Here is an 18,490-nt window from a genome sequence, read left to right as displayed (position 1 = left end):
GTACAGAGTCTAAAAATTAGCCAATTTTTCAAAAAAATTTGGCGGATTGCCAGAGATGTGGTCCTTTTTAGTACTCATTTTTATGGTTTTCTCTAAGGGGAACATAGCTCACATGATTTTTTTTTTTTTTTTGGGGGGGGGGGGGGGTCTTTTGGTTGCTCTATGCTATTATCCAATGAGCAATGCCCAATTGGCCCAGAGCCAAAAAATTAGCCCATTTCTCAAACCATTAAAAAAAACAACCCCAAAATAATGAGATACCCAGAGGATCCAATGAGCAATGCCCGATTGGTACAGAGCCCAAAAATTAGCCCATTTTTCAAACCATTTGGAGGATTGCCAGAGATGTGGTCCTTTTTAGTACTCATTTTTATGGTATTCTCTAAGCGAGCATGGCTCACATGATTTTCTGGGGATGTGTCTTTAGGCTGCTCTATGCTATTATCCAATGAGCAATGCCCGATTGGCACAGAGCCTAAAAATTAGCCCATTTCTCAAACCATTTAAAAAAAAACAAAACAAAACAAAAAAATAATGAGATACTCAGAGGATCACCAGGAATAACATAAGATCAAAACTAACCACTTTTGACCTGCTCCTCTTTATAGGAACTGTATATAGAATAGTCAACAATAGTTAATCTACGGCAATCATTCCAAACTAAAGACAAATTAATCATTGTAGGAGAGCCTGTAAAAAAATGAGAGGGTGGTCCATGGACAAACTTTTTTTATGGATTCATACAAACTTCAAGCTGAATGTAGCGGTAATACTGCTCCCGGTGGCCATACTGTATCTCTGTACACCTCTGATTTCATACATGCTTTTCTGTAATTAACATGTGATATCTGAGTGTAGAAAATCATACCATGCTCCATCATCAGATGTTATAGAAAGGTATTCTGCTCTAGAGGTATTGCTTGTAGGGAAGAATACCTCCCTAAGTCTATGTTCACACTGCATTTATGGCCTCCATTGATTGTAAAAGCAGGAAAGTATTTCAGATTATATGCTAAACAGCACTGGTAAGGAATATCTAACAAGGAAATCCTTCGCCCATAGGCTGCCATGTTATAGATATGTATATGCTATACAGTGGTATACATTTTTCAACTGAAATCTACAGGATAGAATATGGTATTCTTTACCTTTTTTAGCAGTGAACTAACATATGATGGAGGCCTAAATGACTTCTTCAGCCTCTGTATGGCAAATTTAACCAAGGTCAATCATTAAAGGGATTAATTCCTCTTATTAAATGGGTAAGTATTCAAAGTACGGTACTTTAAAAAAAAGAAGAAGCAAATTTACACATTTAGCTCTTACTAAAAATCCTATTTGTTCTCAATAATGATGGGATTTCTAATTCTAAAGTGTACTTGCTACTTGTTGCGAAGGTCACAGAGGCAAGAAGCAAGCATTTGAAAGCATAATGGATCTGACCAGTTCAAGTGCCCTTGCGCTTCTTCGATGCTGCCGAGACGTAGCTGCCTCTACTTGAAGTACTGGAAAGCGGTCAATTCAGGCCAGGAGCTCAGCTATGCCACGGGTTCTAACTCACTACCACCCAGCAAGCGGTAAGCTGGGAGTCTGGGAGGAATGGACTCCTGAAGATAAGGACTTGAGACACCGCCTTTAAGAATGTTTGACTTTAACCCGGGAGTTCTCGTGATGTCACTGTTGGATGGTGAAGAAATCATGTTTTAACGAGTATTCGTAGAATGTGTACAGGTACCTATCGAACTTTGTTATTATTGTATGTGTTAATGGTTTTTGTTTGACCCTTTGTGTGTTCAAAAATTTTCTGAAAATGTACCGTAATGCCACAATACCAAAGCCACTTCCACAGGTAAGAGAGGATGTCGGAAATGAATGCAATATCTCCTTTGTTTTCTGGAAAGCGCAGGCACTCTGTAAAGGATTTTTATTTATTTCATATTTAAAAGTTTTGCAACTTTCTACTTAATATTTCAATCCTCGTAAATTTCAAGATCTTTAATTGCAAGTGAAAGTTTTGGCACAAATCACGGATCTTGTATTTGGATCAGTTGGACTTGTATCCGTCATGTATGGAATAAATGCATCTCATAGGCAAGAGTGCCAGAATTCAAGATGGTATTTGCTAAAGTCATGTACCAATACACCCAAGCGGCAATGAGACCCAACACTATTAGGGGCTTTGGAAAGGGTTTTCTTTCACGAAGCACGAGGTCTGGTGACGCTATTGTGTGAAATACAGCAAAAATTATCATGAGTTAGGGAGCTATTGTACCAGAAAAGCGTTGATATAATGTTTTTAATTTTATTTTTTTTCCTTGCACATTTTATTTGTACTTTGCACATGGCTATTTTTTGTACTCTTCCACCGAGTAAACTATTTTGCACCATCGTGGATCTGAACATTTTCGCTTTTACCTCTCTAACTACGTCCTGACACAGCCGGTTTTCTTGTTCCAATTGCTGTGACCATTTATGCGGGTGAACTGGACTTTCTTTTAATAAATACAGCAAAAATTATATTATTATTTATTAGCACCACTCCGATAGATGCCCTAAAAATCGACACATAAAAAGATGCCATGTTTTCCAGGCTTTGACACAGTTAGACGTAAATGACACAGATTGTCAGCTTATGGTCAAAAAAGAATAATTTCCATTTACAGTGATCCTAAAAAAGGTGTTCAGCTAGAAAAAAATGTCTTTACAGGTGGTTAAAATTGAAATATATACAACATACTAATATATTTAAATTAAGAAAAATATCCCAATATCATTTCCCCGAGTTCCATTTTCACAATGCATGTGACACAGGATAGAACTTCCAGTGTTGGTACACGACCAGTGATGCTTATAAGTATGCTGGCTGATTGGCTGCCCACCTGTCTATCATGTCCCATACATACACAGAGAAGGGGGCTGGCTAAGCTATTGAAATGAGCTAGATAGCAGCCACCTTTACATACAGCACTAGACATATGCCAACATAGGAAACAGGAAAGAATCCCCTTTGAGTATGGTATTTTATACACGCCGTCATTAAAAAGTTTGTTATATAAACTTGAAAAATCTCTCTGTTCACAACTAAGTTAGGTGTCCAGGACTTTGTTTTTTTTTTTGCTATGGGGCTAAGAACTTACCGACAGGTAGTTGCTAAGTATCTGCCTCTACTGCCCTGTTATGATCTTTCCCGGCTCTGATCAGTCATGTACCAATTCTGCTGGTGACTCTCCTGCTTCTGGTGAAGTCATGTCCGCTTTGCTCTGTCAATGGTACATTACTGCTGATGTCATGCTGATTGAAAGACAGCTCTTCACTGCCTAACTGGGAAAATGGCTGTCAATCAGCATCACAACAGCAATAACATGACGCCCCATCGACAACGCAGAGCGGAAGAGAAATAGGGGTTATGTTAACATGAGTCACCGCCTGACCCAGGATAGATCATCACAGGGCAGAACAGGCTACCTTCCGGTAAGCTCTTTACCCAATACGAAAAAAAAATCCCAAAGTCCAATATAACTCCTTAAGCGAACAATGCCGATAAATGTCTGTTCTACACATAGACAATTGTATGCCTAAACAGTTGACTATGTCTTCCATTGACTCTCACCACTTATGTTGCATTATCTTGTGCATTTTTTTTTACTATAGTCGTATAATATACAGTACATATAAGCCAAAGGTATACCCCCATGTTGCTTTCTTGGCATACACCTGGCCTATAGAACTATATAGGCTGCTATAGACATTGGAAGCATTTCCAGGCATATGAACCAAACTTATAGCTTGAACGCGGTGTAAAAGGAGCCTAGGCTTCATCCTAATAACATACAGTATATTTTATTTTAACATCATCTATAGGATAAAGAACAGTTCTAACTTTTGGACTAATCATCCAAAATTGCACCGGGACATAAAACAATGATTACAAAAGCGCATTCCAACACGTGAGGAAACCATTCCTTTTTGACCAAGATGAATACCATGGACAGCTCCTCAGTTCCAAGGAGATCTTGGCCTGCTTTGTGCAATTCCAATAAAGAGGGAAAAAGAAAAGACCACCATCAGTGTCACGAATGGCACGTGCAAACCTTTTAACATTAGTGCAGTCGGGGGAAAAACATTTTTTTAGTGGTTTAATCAAGTTATAAACATGGTAGAACTTGTTATGAAACAAAGTCCATCTGTAGCAAATCAGGCAATGCGAGTACTGAAGAGCGTGAGATCTATAAATGGCATATTGATATCCTAGATAGATTGGCACAATAATCATGCACTCACAAGGGCAACTTGCAAGAGGTTGCCATGTTGGTGGGCATTCAAGGTCAAGACAATTCTGCAGAGCTGGTTCTTCTGGATTAACTTGGCATGCAGCAGATGTTCACTGACCTTTCAAGAACCAGAGACTAGAGATAGTCAAGATTTATTAGGACAATCTGAAAGACAGACAGGTGCTTTTGAGAGCTGGTTGGACGTGTCTATGTCTTCTTGGTTTGCACTGTCAGCCAATGGCGCTTGAGGCTTAGGAGAAGAGTGACACGCTCTTCGAACAATGTGCCTTGACACCGTGCATCCGGTGCTGAAAGGGAAAGCAATTTAGGACAATGGTGGGCAGCGTAGCTCAGGTGAAAAAACAGCAAGGGCTTTAGAGAATGGCCATATCTAGCCGACTGTTCCCTTATAAAAATCTTCCCTCTGCTCCTTGTGTTGTTCTCCCTCCTCTCTCTTGCGGCACTTCCCTTTGCTTTCCCTCTGCCTTGATGTAGTTTTCTTCCTCACTATATACACATTGATCGATGTCTGGAGCTTCCATTCTCCTGCGCTTTTTCGACAAAATCCTTTCCCCCGTTCGGAGTGGTTTCGCTTGGCGAGCGCGATGCACATACTTTCCTCATTTTTTCCCCCCCTCTTCGGGAATTGTGCTGATGAGGCGTCAGAAGTAAATAAGCATATGCATTTATGCAAATTGCAGAGTAGCGTGAGATAATGAAAACAAAGCTGTGCTGGCGTTCTGCCAAGCAGTGGCACTCAGGGAGCCTTAGGCAAATCTGTGCCTCCTGATTTTTCTGTAGAAGCAGCCGAGAAGAAAGCCAGGACGGGTGCCCGTGACATTCCGGTGCCCAACGCTTGGCAGACGCAGAGAGGTACGATACGAACGTCGTTACCTTGGCATTCCCAGGAGTCTATGGTCCTGACACATACGCCTCCCCTTCATTGCACGGCTCGTTCATGATTCCCTCCTTGGAATTTACAAACATTTCCCTCAGATCAATAGCTGTATTGATTATTCATTGTGAGCGAGTTCTATGTCTCTGGCCATAGAGCTCTGGCACAGTGCGAGCTGCTGCAGAGCAGGAAGTGGGGGGGACCGAGCTGCTGTTCAGGGTGAAGCCAAGACGGCAAAAAGGAGAGAGCAAAAGCACAAGTCAGAAAAGGAGGAACAGCAAAATGGGAAGAGACAGAAATGTCACATACAGCAAACTTGTTCCAGGGCACGTGGACAGTTGTGTTACCCTTCCACCAGTCGCTGCCACCTTTTTGTGCTTGGCTAACTGTTCCACGCAGGAGACTGTGATCCAGCTTGACACTACGAGGGATTTCTTTGGCTTCTTGCGAGGAAAACAGGAAACATGGAAGGACGTGATGAGAGGAGCGATGCGCTGTTGTAGTTCTGTGCCTTGGCAGGCGCCTCACCGACAGAAGTTGGCACCAGCAAAGCCCGGAAGCTAGGAGCCATCGGCTGCATTTCCCGGGAGAAGGAGCGATGCTTTTTCGGGTTCTACTCTTGTGCGTGAAGGAGGCTGTCATTTTCTAACGGATAAAAATCAGCGCGCGGCAGATCGTCTGCTTTGAACGCATGGAATTAGCTAATTGTCGGGTTAATTAATGGGATCACCCAAACAGGCTGCGCCACGTATGATGGGATTCGCGTTGGACATGTGCCAAAGTCAATAATAAAATAAGGAGCGAAATCTCAGGAAGACAGCGCTGAGCGATGGGGAGAAGCACACGAGTGGAGTATGGAAACAGACGGGGAAGCGTGTGGTCTGGAAGGAATCAGCCAAAGGAGACATTTACTAGGACTACACAATCTGATGGGATTCATTGGTGATTGGCTGCATATTGTGTTGTTCACCACCAAAGGTATCTCTGATGGGCAGGACGGGCTGTTCATTCAGAGGCCAACTGCAAGATAACTGTACAGAAAAGCCTTGTCCATCACGCACCATTGGCAGCAGCAGGCAGATGGCTTCTGATACGACCATGTGCTATAATACCCCTAATACATGTGCATCTGCATCTCCATATTCCGTGTTCTTTCTAAGGACTATCAGGCTCCAGGTCTGCAACTGTTACATCGCCGAGTATCCTACGTATTTTACTATGAATTCTGCTTTTTTTATATACAAAAGTCTCTATATAGCTATGGATCAATCGTTGGTTTATCATTTACCTTGTGGTGTGCTTATTAATATATAAAATAGACTGTAGCAGACTACTGCCCTGTAACATGTATACTATTATATGCCATCAAGTCCCCTAGGACGCTGGGATGTAAATGTGGGGCTGTGTGTGACTCTATTCTCTTATTATAAGGTTGGATGAATACACAGTAGTGGTCGTGTCTTTTGCTTTTCTGTATATCTGGATCACTGTGCTGTGCATATCGCTTGCAATGCATGTGTATGTCCTGGGATCAATTAAATGTCTCTAATAATTATACAAACGCAGCATATACTTTATAGTCAGATAAAAGGGGGCAGCCAATACTATAAAATGTCTTTAGTAGACATATATAGAACACGTTGGTACGTACACAATCGGCATATCTGAACAGGTAGAATGCATTTCTATAGATCTGCATGTATAAATCATCTATTCACCTGCACTGGACAATTGCATGCCAGGTTATAGTTATATGCATATTCAGCCTCTGTACCATTACTCTATGTGTCAAACTTTTTATATTTCATGACCCAAGGAATAGATATTTATACATTGTGTACGGATGATCATGAAAGCTACTGCATATGTATATATATATATATATATATATATATATATATATATATATATATATATATATATATATATATATATATATATATATATATATATATGACCTAGAAGCTATGTAAGTGCAACAGGGCATATGTCAAAAATGGAGTAACAAGTATACTGGACATGTGGGCAGAACTCTAGAAAAGCCCATGTTGATGCTGTATATAAAGCAATGTACATGTATTCCCATGTGTGCTGATCTGATAGCACCGGTATATATATATATATATATATATATATATATATACATACATAGTAAACATTAAAATAAGCAACTTTTTAATATATTATATTGGGGAAATGTTCTTCTTTCATTCCCAGTTCAGGGTAAAATCTGTATTCAGTGAAGACAGATTTCCACATTACTGAGATAGGAGATTATAATTCACTTCAGTGGGAAAAATATCATGGTGCCTTGTCTGTGCTTGCGAGAATTAACCCCTTAGTGACAGAGCCAATTTGGTACTTAATGACCAGGCCAATTTTTACAATTCTGACCACTGTTACATTATGAGGTTATAGGTCTGGAACGCTTCAACGGATCCCCACTGATTGACATATTGTACTTCATGTTAATGGAAAAATTTCTTCAAAATGATTTGCGTTTATATATGAAAAAAATGGAAATTTGGCACAAAATTTGAAAATTTTGCAATTTTTAAACTTTTCATTTTTGTGCCCTTAAATGAGAGAGTCATATCGCACAAAATCGTTAATAAGTAACATTTCCCACGTGTCTACTTTACATCAGCATAATTTGGGAAACATAATTTTGCTTTTGTTAGGACGTTATAAGGGTTAAAAGTTGACCAGCGATTTCTCATTTTTCCAACAAAATTTAGAAAACCATTTTTTTTTAGGGACCACCTCACATTTAAAGTGAGTTTTGGGGGGTTAATATGACAGAAAATACCTAAAAGTGACACCATTCTAAAAACTACACCCCTCAAGGTGTTCACAACCACATTCAAGAAGTTTTGTAAACGCTTCAGGTGCTTCACAAGAACTTCACAAAACTTTACTTTAGACCCAAACTTTTTTATTTTCACAAGGGTATCAAGAGAAAATAGACCATAAAATGTGTTGTGCAAGTTCTCCTGAGTACACCGATACCCTGTATGTGGGGGAAAGTCACTGTTTGGGCGCATAACAGGGCTTAGGAGGGAGGGAACACCGTTTGACTTTCTGAATGCAAAATTGGCTGGAATCAATGGTGGGTGCCATGTCGCATTGGGAGACCCCCTGATGTACCTAAGCAGTGGAAATTTCCCAATTTTAACTCCAACCCTAATACAACCCTAACCCCAACACACGCCTAACCCAAATCCCAACACTAACTATAACCCTAACCACAACCCTCACCCCAACACCACCCTACCCCCAACCCCACAACCCTAACCCCAACACAACAATCCTAACCCCAAAACAACCCTAAGACAAACACAACCTCAAACCTAGCCCCAACCCTAAACCCACCCTAACCCTAGCTCAACCCTAACCCTAGCCCAAACCCTAACCCTAGCCCAACCCTAAGCCTAGCCCAACTCTAACCCTAGCCCAACCCTGTCCCTAGCTCTAACCCCAACCCTAACCCCAACCCTAACCCTAGCTCTAAACCCAACCCTAACCCTAGCCCCAACCCTAACTACCTATCGAAGGGGGTGGTAAATGGGGTTTCATTTACTATTTTTTTTATTTTGATCACTGTGATAGGGTCTGTGATGGGACCCATTTCTCTCTCCCCTGGTATGCTAGATCCTATCAGAGGAGAAAGAAATAAATAGGAAATCTGACTCTTTTTTTGGCGGTTGCGGGACGCAACACTGGGGACAGTAAAAACCGACCCGAATCAAGTTCCCTGGGGTCTCAGCTACCCCCAGTAGTTGAGACCCCAGGGATTTTCTGACGCTGGGGAGCGCTATACCCTTATTTCTCAGTACCGTTAAAAAGCGCTACTCAGGAATAAGTGCCCCTAACTGCCACTGTTAAAAGGTGTATCGGCGAAAGTTAAGGGGTTAAGAACCCTCGATAGTAAAAAAAATAAAGCTTTTTATGCAACCGACGTGCTGCAGTGCCGAACTGGCGCTTTTTTTCAAGGTAATAAAACAAATATGATGACAGTTGGCGCTTTTAAAATTCTATGGAGAGTGGAGGGGGAGGAGCTAGAGGCAGGCATAGATATTCTGCTGAAATTACCATTACAGTTCTCCATAGAACTTTATGAGCACCAATTGTCATCTCCAATCTCAGTAATTGGAAAGTCTGTATTCACCGAAGACAGATTTTAACTGTGATTTGAAGATTTTCAGAATGAACGATCCAGAGGGAGAAAGTAGCGTATTCCTCTAATAAGGTATATAACAAAACTACTTATTTTCATGTGTATTACTGATGTAGAAAACCCCCCCAAAAAAAAACGATGGTTATTCTATAAAATTGAAGACTATCTACTTTTTTATACAAACATATATATTTTGCATGTCCTTAAAGGGGTTGTTCCCTTTCAGAAAATTCATGTCCTCAGCTGCAGGTTATTATAAAGAAATAAGCTGTACTTTATTAACCCTTTCTGGGTACAGTAACTAAGTCTCCGCCTATGTTCACGGTGTGTGGCACTGGCAGTGGGGCTGTGATCACAACGACGGTGTGTCAGCCAATAGGTGAGCTAATTGGCTTTGCCAGTGTAGATGGAGCACCCCGTTCAGAGCCACGGAGCGCAGCACAGATTGGCTGCTGCACTGTCGAAATGAAGTCCGTGCCGCAGCATACGCCAGACTTGAGGAGCAGCAGTGGAGACTCGCTTTTGGAACTGGGGAAGATTTGTCATCTTTATCTAGGGACATTCATTTACTTAAAGCACATATGTCAAACTCTTGCTCATTGGCCGAATCTGTCCCACAGGGTAAGTATATTTGGCCAATGATGCTGGGCAGACCCCCTGCCAGGCACTGCACATTCAGCTGTATCTGCATCCTGGATGCCGATAAATTTGAAAGCAATGATGGAGGGGGCGTCAGCTGACACTCCCTTTACCATCATTATCCCTCTGCATCTAACGTCTTATCAAAGCGGGCGTGTTGACGTCATTAGAACTTACCCTCTGTCGAGCAGTGCACAGCTTCAGAGTGCTCACTGTCTAAAGAGGAGCAGCGGGGGAACGAGGAGAGATGAGTATTTATTGTTTATATGAGGCCCAGTACACTGTATGGTGGACTATGTGGGGCCTAGTACAATATATGGGGCACTATGTGGGGCCCAGTACACTGTATGGGGCACTATGTGGGGCCCATCACTCTGTATTGCGCATTATGTGGGGCCCATTACACTGTGGAGCACTATGTTTGGTCCACTATACTGTATGGAGCACTATGTGGGGACTATTATACTGTATGGAGCAATATATGGGGCTCACTACACTGTGGAGCATTATGTGGGGTCCATTATACTGTATGGAGCACTATGTGGGGTCCAAAATACTGTATGGAGGACTATGTGGGGGTCCATTCTACTGTATGGAGGGCTATGTGGGGCATATTATACTGTATGGAGCAATATGTGGGGCCAATTACACTGTGAAGCATTATATGGGGTCCATTATACTGTATGGAGCACTATATGGAGTCAATTATAGTGTATGGAAAACTATGTGGGGGTCCATTCTACTGTATGGAGGGCTGTGTGGGGCCATTATACTGTATGGAGCACTATGTGGGGTCCATTACAGTGTATGAAGGACTATGTGGGGTACATTATAAGGTGCAGAGGGCTGTGTGGGGCCATTATTGTGTACGGTGCACTATGTGAGTTCCATTATATTGTATGGCGCACTATGTTGGGTCCATTATAATGTGTGGAGGGCTGTGTGGGGATTACAGTTGGAGAACCATACTGTAATATGGTCACCATATTCTACTGGGGAAGGGGTACAGTAGGGTCAGCATACCATGTGTGTGGAGGGTACTGTGGAGGAATTCACTGTGGGAGTATCATACTGTGGGGGCACTTTTGCTTGCATCATACTTTATTTTCTGTATTATTCTAGGTTTTGTTATTACATATTTAAATTAGGCCATTGGGCCATATGCTTTTTACTGCTCTTACATAACATATTATATTATTCCCATATAAGTCTAGTTTAACAAGTAGTCTTACTATACGTTTTAATATATATGTGGAGTATGGGGGTTGATATAATGCGTGCGTTGTTATACTTTAATAATTCAACTTTTTGAAATATATAAACTGTCTTTTGGATCTTAGAAACCTTAGCCCAATGGTAAGTGCTTAAAGGTTTTTAAGTTTTAAAGTTATCCCTTATGAATAGCGGTCCGATCCCATTTATCCTTCGAATGGGGCTCAATGAATGGAGCGGAGGTCAATGGAGCGCACCTTCATGCCACTCATTCTCTATGGTACTGTTGAAGATAGCAGAGCACTGTATAAAGCTATAGTCATCAGTCCCATAGAGAATGAATAAAGTTTAGATCCGTGTGCTCGATCTATGTTCCATTCAGTTCGGGCTTTGCAAATCCTTATTCTCAGGAATGCTAAAAACACCTAAAAACCCTTTCACAAAATATGTGCCTAAAGTATAATTTCAAAAGTGAAGAATACAAATTTCTGCTAATTATATAAAAAATATTCGAGTTTTATATATTTACTTTAATAAGTGATAATTGAACAAAAAAACATTTGCTACGGTAAAGGCGACCGCCTCATCTCCAATGTAATATTCACCTGGTCCAAGTTGACCTGTACAGCCAAAGAGGGTCTTCTTGAAGCCCGCTGATACGCTCAAGTCCTAGTAAAGGTTGTCATGACCCATTCAGGAGCCTATGCCGAAAATGACAAAATGAAGACTTTTACCTAAAATACAAAAATGGCCATATTCTAGTAAATCAGTAGCAAATGTTTCGAAATGATGTTTCTTTGACTTACAGAAATGCAAATGTGACTCTAAAATTGAGAAATAACATTTTTTACATTTACAGATATATTTATCATATTGTATAGATTTTACAGTTGTACAGGAAATATAATCTATTGCTGACAAATCACTATGTTATAGTTAGTGTTTTGTGTAAGTGTGAGGTATTGAGTATTTGTGTTGTTTTCTATAGGTGTCATGTCATGATAATAATTTCCATTCTCAATATATTTCAATAAATGACTCAGTACCCTATCACCTGCTGCATCATAGCATGTATAGGCTCGGAACAAGTATTTTGAATAATGCTACAGAATTGCTTTTGTTAACATTCATTATTTGTAGAGCAGTATGATCAAGGCTGGCACCAGGTTTTCATGGGGCGAGGGCGAAAGAGTCTCAGTGGCCCCTTTAACACATAATTCATGATGCACACATACAGCATAGAAATATAGGTGTAGTACAATGCCAAAGATTTCTCCCACTTCTTATATTACATGAGTGATATCAATAGGTCAGAAACCGGACAGTATAGTCCTCCATACAGTATTATGGGCACCACATAGTGCTCTATGCAGAATAATGAGACCCATATATTTCTCCATACAGTATAATGAGCCCCATATAATGCTCTATACAGAATAATGAGCCCCATATAGTGCTCCATACAGAATAATGAGCTCCATACAGAATAATGAGCCCCATATAGTGCTCCATACAGAATAATGAGCCCCATATATTTCTCCATACAGTATAATGAGCCCCATATAATGCTCTATACAGAATAATGAGCCCCATATAGTGCTCCATACAGAATAATGAGCTCCATACAGAATAATGAGCCCCATATAGTGCTCCATACAGAATAATGAGCCCCATATAGTGCTCCATACAGAATAATGAGCCTCATGCATTGTTCCATACAGAATAATGAGCCCCAGATAATGCTCTATACAGAATAATGAGCCCCATATAGTGCTCCATACAGGATAATGAGCCACATATAGTGCTCCATACAGGATAATGAGCCACATATAGTGCTCCATACAGAATAATGAGCCCCATATATAGCTTCATACAGGATAATTAGCCCCATATAGTGCTCCATACAGTGTAATGAGCCCCATATATTGCTCCATACAGAATAATGAGCCACATATATTGCTCCATACAGGATAATGAGCCCCATATAGTGCTCCATACAGGATAATGAGCCCCATATAGTGCTCCGTACAAAATAATGAGCCCCATATATTGCTCCAAACAGAATAATGAGCCCCATATATTGCTCAATTCAGAATAATAAGCCCCATATATTGCTCCAAACAGAATAATAAGCCCCATATATTGCTCCAAACCGAATAATAAGCCCCATATATTGTTACATACAAAATAATGAGCCCCATATATTGCTCCAAACCGAATAATGAGCCCCATATATTGCTCCATACAAAATAATGAGCCCCATATATTGCTCCATACAGTACTATGGGCACCATATAGTGCTCCTTACAGAATAATGAGCCCCATATATTGCACCATACAGTATTATGGGCACCACATAGTGCTCCATACAGAATAATGAGCCCCATATATTGCTCCATACAGAATAATGAGCCCCATATATTGCTCCATACAGTATTATGGGCACCATATAGTGCTCCATACAGAATAATGAGCCCCATATATTGCACCATACAGTATTATGGGCACCACATAGTGCTCCATACAGAATAATGAGCCACATATATTGCTCCATACAGTATTATGGGTACCACATAGTGCTCCATGCAGAATAATGAGCCGAGCCCCATATATTGCTCCATACATTATAATGAGCCCCATATAATGCTCCATACAGCATATGATGGGCCCCATATGTTGCTCCATATATAGGTGGCCCCATAAGGTGCTCCATATATGATTGGCACCATAAGATGCTGCATATATAATTGAATGTGCGATGCGGGGGGGAGTTGGGGCGGCGCCGGGCTCCTCTTACTCAGGGGCCCCCATAGTAGCTGGGTGGTGTGCTGCTATTAGCGGTATGCCACTGGCTGGGGGCCCCTGGTGAAGCAGGGGCCCTAGGCGGATGCCTGGTCTGCCTACCCCTAACACCAGCCCTGACAATGATCACACTCACTGTATGTTGAGCACTTTGATCGCACACATTGTATGTAAAGTACTATAATCACACTCACTGTATGAAGAGTACTATGGTCACACTCACTGTATGTACAGCATTATGATCATACTCACTTAAAGTAAAGTACTATGACCATGCTCACTGTATGTAGAACACTATCATCACACTCACTGTATGTAGCGCACTATGATAAACACTCAATGTATGTAGCGTACTATGATCACACTTTCTGTATGTAGAGCACTATGGTCACACTCACAGTATGCAGAGCACTATGGTCACACTCACAGTATGTAGATTACTATAATCACACTCGCTGTATGTAGAGTACTATGGTCCTATGGTCACACTCTCTGTATATGTAGAGCAATATGATTGCACTCACTGTATGTAGAGCACTATGGTCACACTCTCTGTATGTAGATTACTATAATCACACTCTCTGTATGTAGAGCAATATGATTGCACTCACTGTATGTAGAGCACTATGGTCACACTCACAGTATGTAGATAACTATACTCACACTCGCTGTATGTAGAGTACTATGGTCCTATGGTCACACTCTCTGTATGTAGAGCAATATGATTGCACTCACTGTATGTAGAGCACTATGATCACACTCTCTGTATGTAGAGCAATATGATTGCACTCACTGTATGCAGAGCACTATGGTCACATTCACAGTATGTAGATTACTATAATCACACTCGCTGTATGTAGAGTACTATGGTCCTATGGTCACACTCTCTGTATGTAGAGCAATATGATTGCACTCACTGTATGTAGAGCACTATGATCACACTCTCTGTATGTAGAGCAATATGATTGCACTCACTGTATGCAGAGCACTATGGTCACATTCACAGTATGTAGATTACTATAATCACACTCGCTGTAAGTAGAGTACTATGGTCCTATAGTCACACTCTCTGTATGTAGAGCAATATGACTGCACTCACTGTATGTAGAGTACTATCATCACACGCATTGTATGTAGAGTACTACGATCACACTCACGGTATGTAGTGTGAGGCAGTGACGAGTATTATATGCGAGGGACGCTTTGTATCCCACAGGATGTGCATAGAAGCGTATTAAGACCGCTGGCGTGCATTGCAGTCACAGGTATAACTGTGGTTGCAATGCAGAATAAAAGTGTATTTGCCCGAGGCAGATTTAAGAAAATGCTTTGTACAAAAAGAAAAAAAGAGAGAGAAAAAAAGAGAAAAAGAGCAAAAAGCATGTTATTGTCTCTTTCTTGGACCAGCACTCCTCCCATTTGGCACAGGTGATTTTAATTAGCAGGAGACTGCAAAGTAAGGGGTCTAGCCCATTTTGGCTCTCACTGAAGAGCTGGAGGAAGGTGAGTTTCAATGCTCCTTTCATTTTGGTGCTGGTGCTGTGTGGCGGCCATTGTTGCTGTGGCTTTGTGCTGGTGGGGCGGCGCGGTCTGGAGTCATGGGGGCTCAGTCTCGCAGCATGGGCGCTGTGGGGCAACAGGCCGTCCGCCCTGCTGGTGCATGGCCGCTGTGGCGGTGGGCGCCGCACGGCTCCGCTCCGTTAGGGCGGTAGGACCCACTACGAGGTTTGCTGTGAAGTGGCAGTGGGCTTCATACAGTCTGATCAGAATGTTAAACTGAAAACCTCATGTTCAGTATATAAATTTTTGCCTAGCGGCTTTAGATCAACGTATGATTTTTGGATGTGCGGTGTTATGAAAGGTAATTCAGTACCACAATGGACATAGAGGTCAGCGCACATACAGTGACCTGGCAATAGCCCAAAAAACAAGAACGAGCTCTGAGACGTGGGAACTCTGTTGACCGCAATCCCTAATCCTCTCAAACCACACTAAAGGCAGCCGTGGATTGCGCCTAACACTCCCTATGCAACTCGGCACGGCCTGAGAAACTAGCTAGCCTGAAGATAGAAAATAAGCCTACCTTGCCTCAGAGAAACACCCCGAAGGAAAAGGCAGCCCCCACATATAATGACTGTGAGTTAAGATGAAAAGACAAACGTAGAGATGAAATAGATTTAGCAAAGTGAGGCCCAACTTTCTGAACAGAGCGAGGATAGGAAAGGTAACTTTGCGGTCAACACAAAACCCTACAAAAACCACGCAAAGGGGGCAAAAAGACCCTCCGTACCGAACTAACGGCACGGAGGTACACCCTCTGCATCCCAGAGCTTCCAGCAAGCAGGAAAAAAACAAATTGACAAGCTGGACAGAAAAAAAACAGCAAACAAATAGCAAAGAGGAACTTAGCTATGCAGAGCAGCAGGCCACAGGAACGATCCAGGAGGAAACAGGTCCAATACTAGAACATTGACTGGAGGCCAGGATCAAAGCACTAGGTGGAGTTAAATAGAGCAGCACCTAACGACTTTACCACATCACCTGAGGAAGGAAACTCAGAAGCCGCAGTACCACTCTCCTCCACCAACGGAAGCTCACAGAGAGAATCAGCGAAAGTACCACTTGTGACCACAGGAGGGAGCTCTGCCACAGAATTCACAACAGTACCCCCCCCTTGAGGAGGGGTCACCGAACCCTCACCAGAGCTCCCAGGACGACCAGGATGAGCCATATGAAAGGCACGAACAAGATCGGGAGCATGGACATCAGAGGCAAAGACCCAGGAATTATCTTCCTGAGCATAACCCTTCCACTTAACCAGATACTGGAGTTTCCGCCTTGAAACACGAGAATCCAAAATCTTCTCCACAATATACTCCAACTCCCCCTCCACCAAAACCGGGGCAGGAGGATCAACAAATGGAACCATAGGTGCCACGTATCTCCGCAACAATGACCTATGGAATACGTTATGTATGGAAAAAGAATCTGGAAGGGTCAGACGAAAAGACACAGGATTAAGAACCTCAGAAATCCTATACGGACCAATAAAACGAGGTTTAAACTTAGGAGAGGAAACCTTCATAGGAATATGACGAGAAGATAAACAAACCAAGTCCCCAACCCGAAGTCGGGGACCCACACAGCGTCTGCGATTAGCGAAACGTTGAGCCTTCTCCTGGGACAAAGTCAAATTGTCCACTACATGAGTCCAAATCTGCTGCAACCTGTCCACCACAGTATCCACACCAGGACAGTCCGAAGACTCAACCTGCCCTGAAGAGAAACGAGGATGGAACCCAGAGTTGCAGAAAAACGGTGAAACCAAGGTAGCCGAGCTGGCCCGATTATTAAGGGCGAACTCAGCCAAAGGCAAAAAGGACACCCAGTCATCCTGATCAGCAGAAACAAAGCATCTCAGATATGTTTCCAAGGTCTGATTGGTTCGTTCGGTCTGGCCATTAGTCTGAAGATGGAAAGCCGAGGAAAAAGACAAGTCAATGCCCATCCTACCACAAAAGGCTCGCCAAAACCTCGAAACAAACTGGGAACCTCTGTCAGAAACGATATTCTCTGGAATGCCATGTAAACGAACCACATGCTGGAAAAACAATGTCACCAAATCAGAGGAGGAAGGCAATTTAGACAAGGGTACCAAATGGACCATCTTAGAGAAGCGATCACAGACCACCCAAATGACTGACATCTTTTGAGAGACGGGAAGATCTGAAATAAAATCCATAGAGATATGTGTCCAAGGCCTCTTCGGGACCGGCAAGGGCAAAAGCAACCCACTGGCACGAGAACAGCAGGGCTTAGCCCGAGCACAAATCCCACAGGACTGCACAAAAGTACGCACATCCCGCGACAGAGATGGCCACCAAAAGGATCTAGCCACTAACTCTCTGGTACCAAAGATTCCAGGATGACCAGCCAACACCGAACAATGAACCTCAGAGATAACTTTATTCGTCCACCTATCAGGGACAAACAGTTTCTCCGCTGGGCAACGATCAGGTTTATTAGCCTGAAATTTTTGCAGCACCCGCCGCAAATCAGGGGAGATGGCAGACACAATTACTCCCTCTTTGAGAATACCCGCCGGCTCAGATAAACCCGGAGAGTCGGGCACAAAACTCCTAGACAGAGCATCCGCCTTCACATTTTTAGAGCCCGGAAGGTATGAAATCACGAAGTCAAAACGGGCAAAAAACAACGACCAACGAGCTTGTCTAGGATTCAACCGCTTGGCGGACTCGAGATAAGTCAAGTTCTTATGATCAGTCAAGACCACCACGCGATGCTTAGCTCCTTCAAGCCAATGACGCCACTCCTCGAATGCCCACTTCATGGCCAGCAACTCTCGATTGCCCACATCATAATTTTGCTCAGCAGGCGAAAACTTCCTGGAAAAGAAGGCGCATGGTTTAATCACCGAGCAATCAGAACTTCTCTGCTACAAAACAGCCCCTGCTCCAATCTCAGAAGCATCAA

General features: G+C 42.3%; 1 long non-coding RNA gene across 1 annotated transcript in view; it reads right to left on the bottom strand.

The window, feature by feature from the left end:
* Nucleotides 1–18,490, bottom strand: part of LOC138649028 (uncharacterized) — an 868,684-nt gene that overhangs the window by 144,939 nt on the left and 705,255 nt on the right. Inside the window, exon 6 of the long non-coding RNA XR_011315225.1 lies at nucleotides 11,800–11,928. This is a non-coding gene — a long non-coding RNA (uncharacterized lncRNA). The remainder of the gene's footprint in view (nucleotides 1–11,799; nucleotides 11,929–18,490) is intronic.

The sequence above is a fragment of the Ranitomeya imitator genome, chromosome 9 (genome assembly GCF_032444005.1).
Source record: "Ranitomeya imitator isolate aRanImi1 chromosome 9, aRanImi1.pri, whole genome shotgun sequence".
NCBI classification, from domain to species: Eukaryota; Metazoa; Chordata; class Amphibia; order Anura; family Dendrobatidae; genus Ranitomeya; species Ranitomeya imitator.
This window is presented reverse-complemented; position numbering and strand designations above follow the sequence as displayed.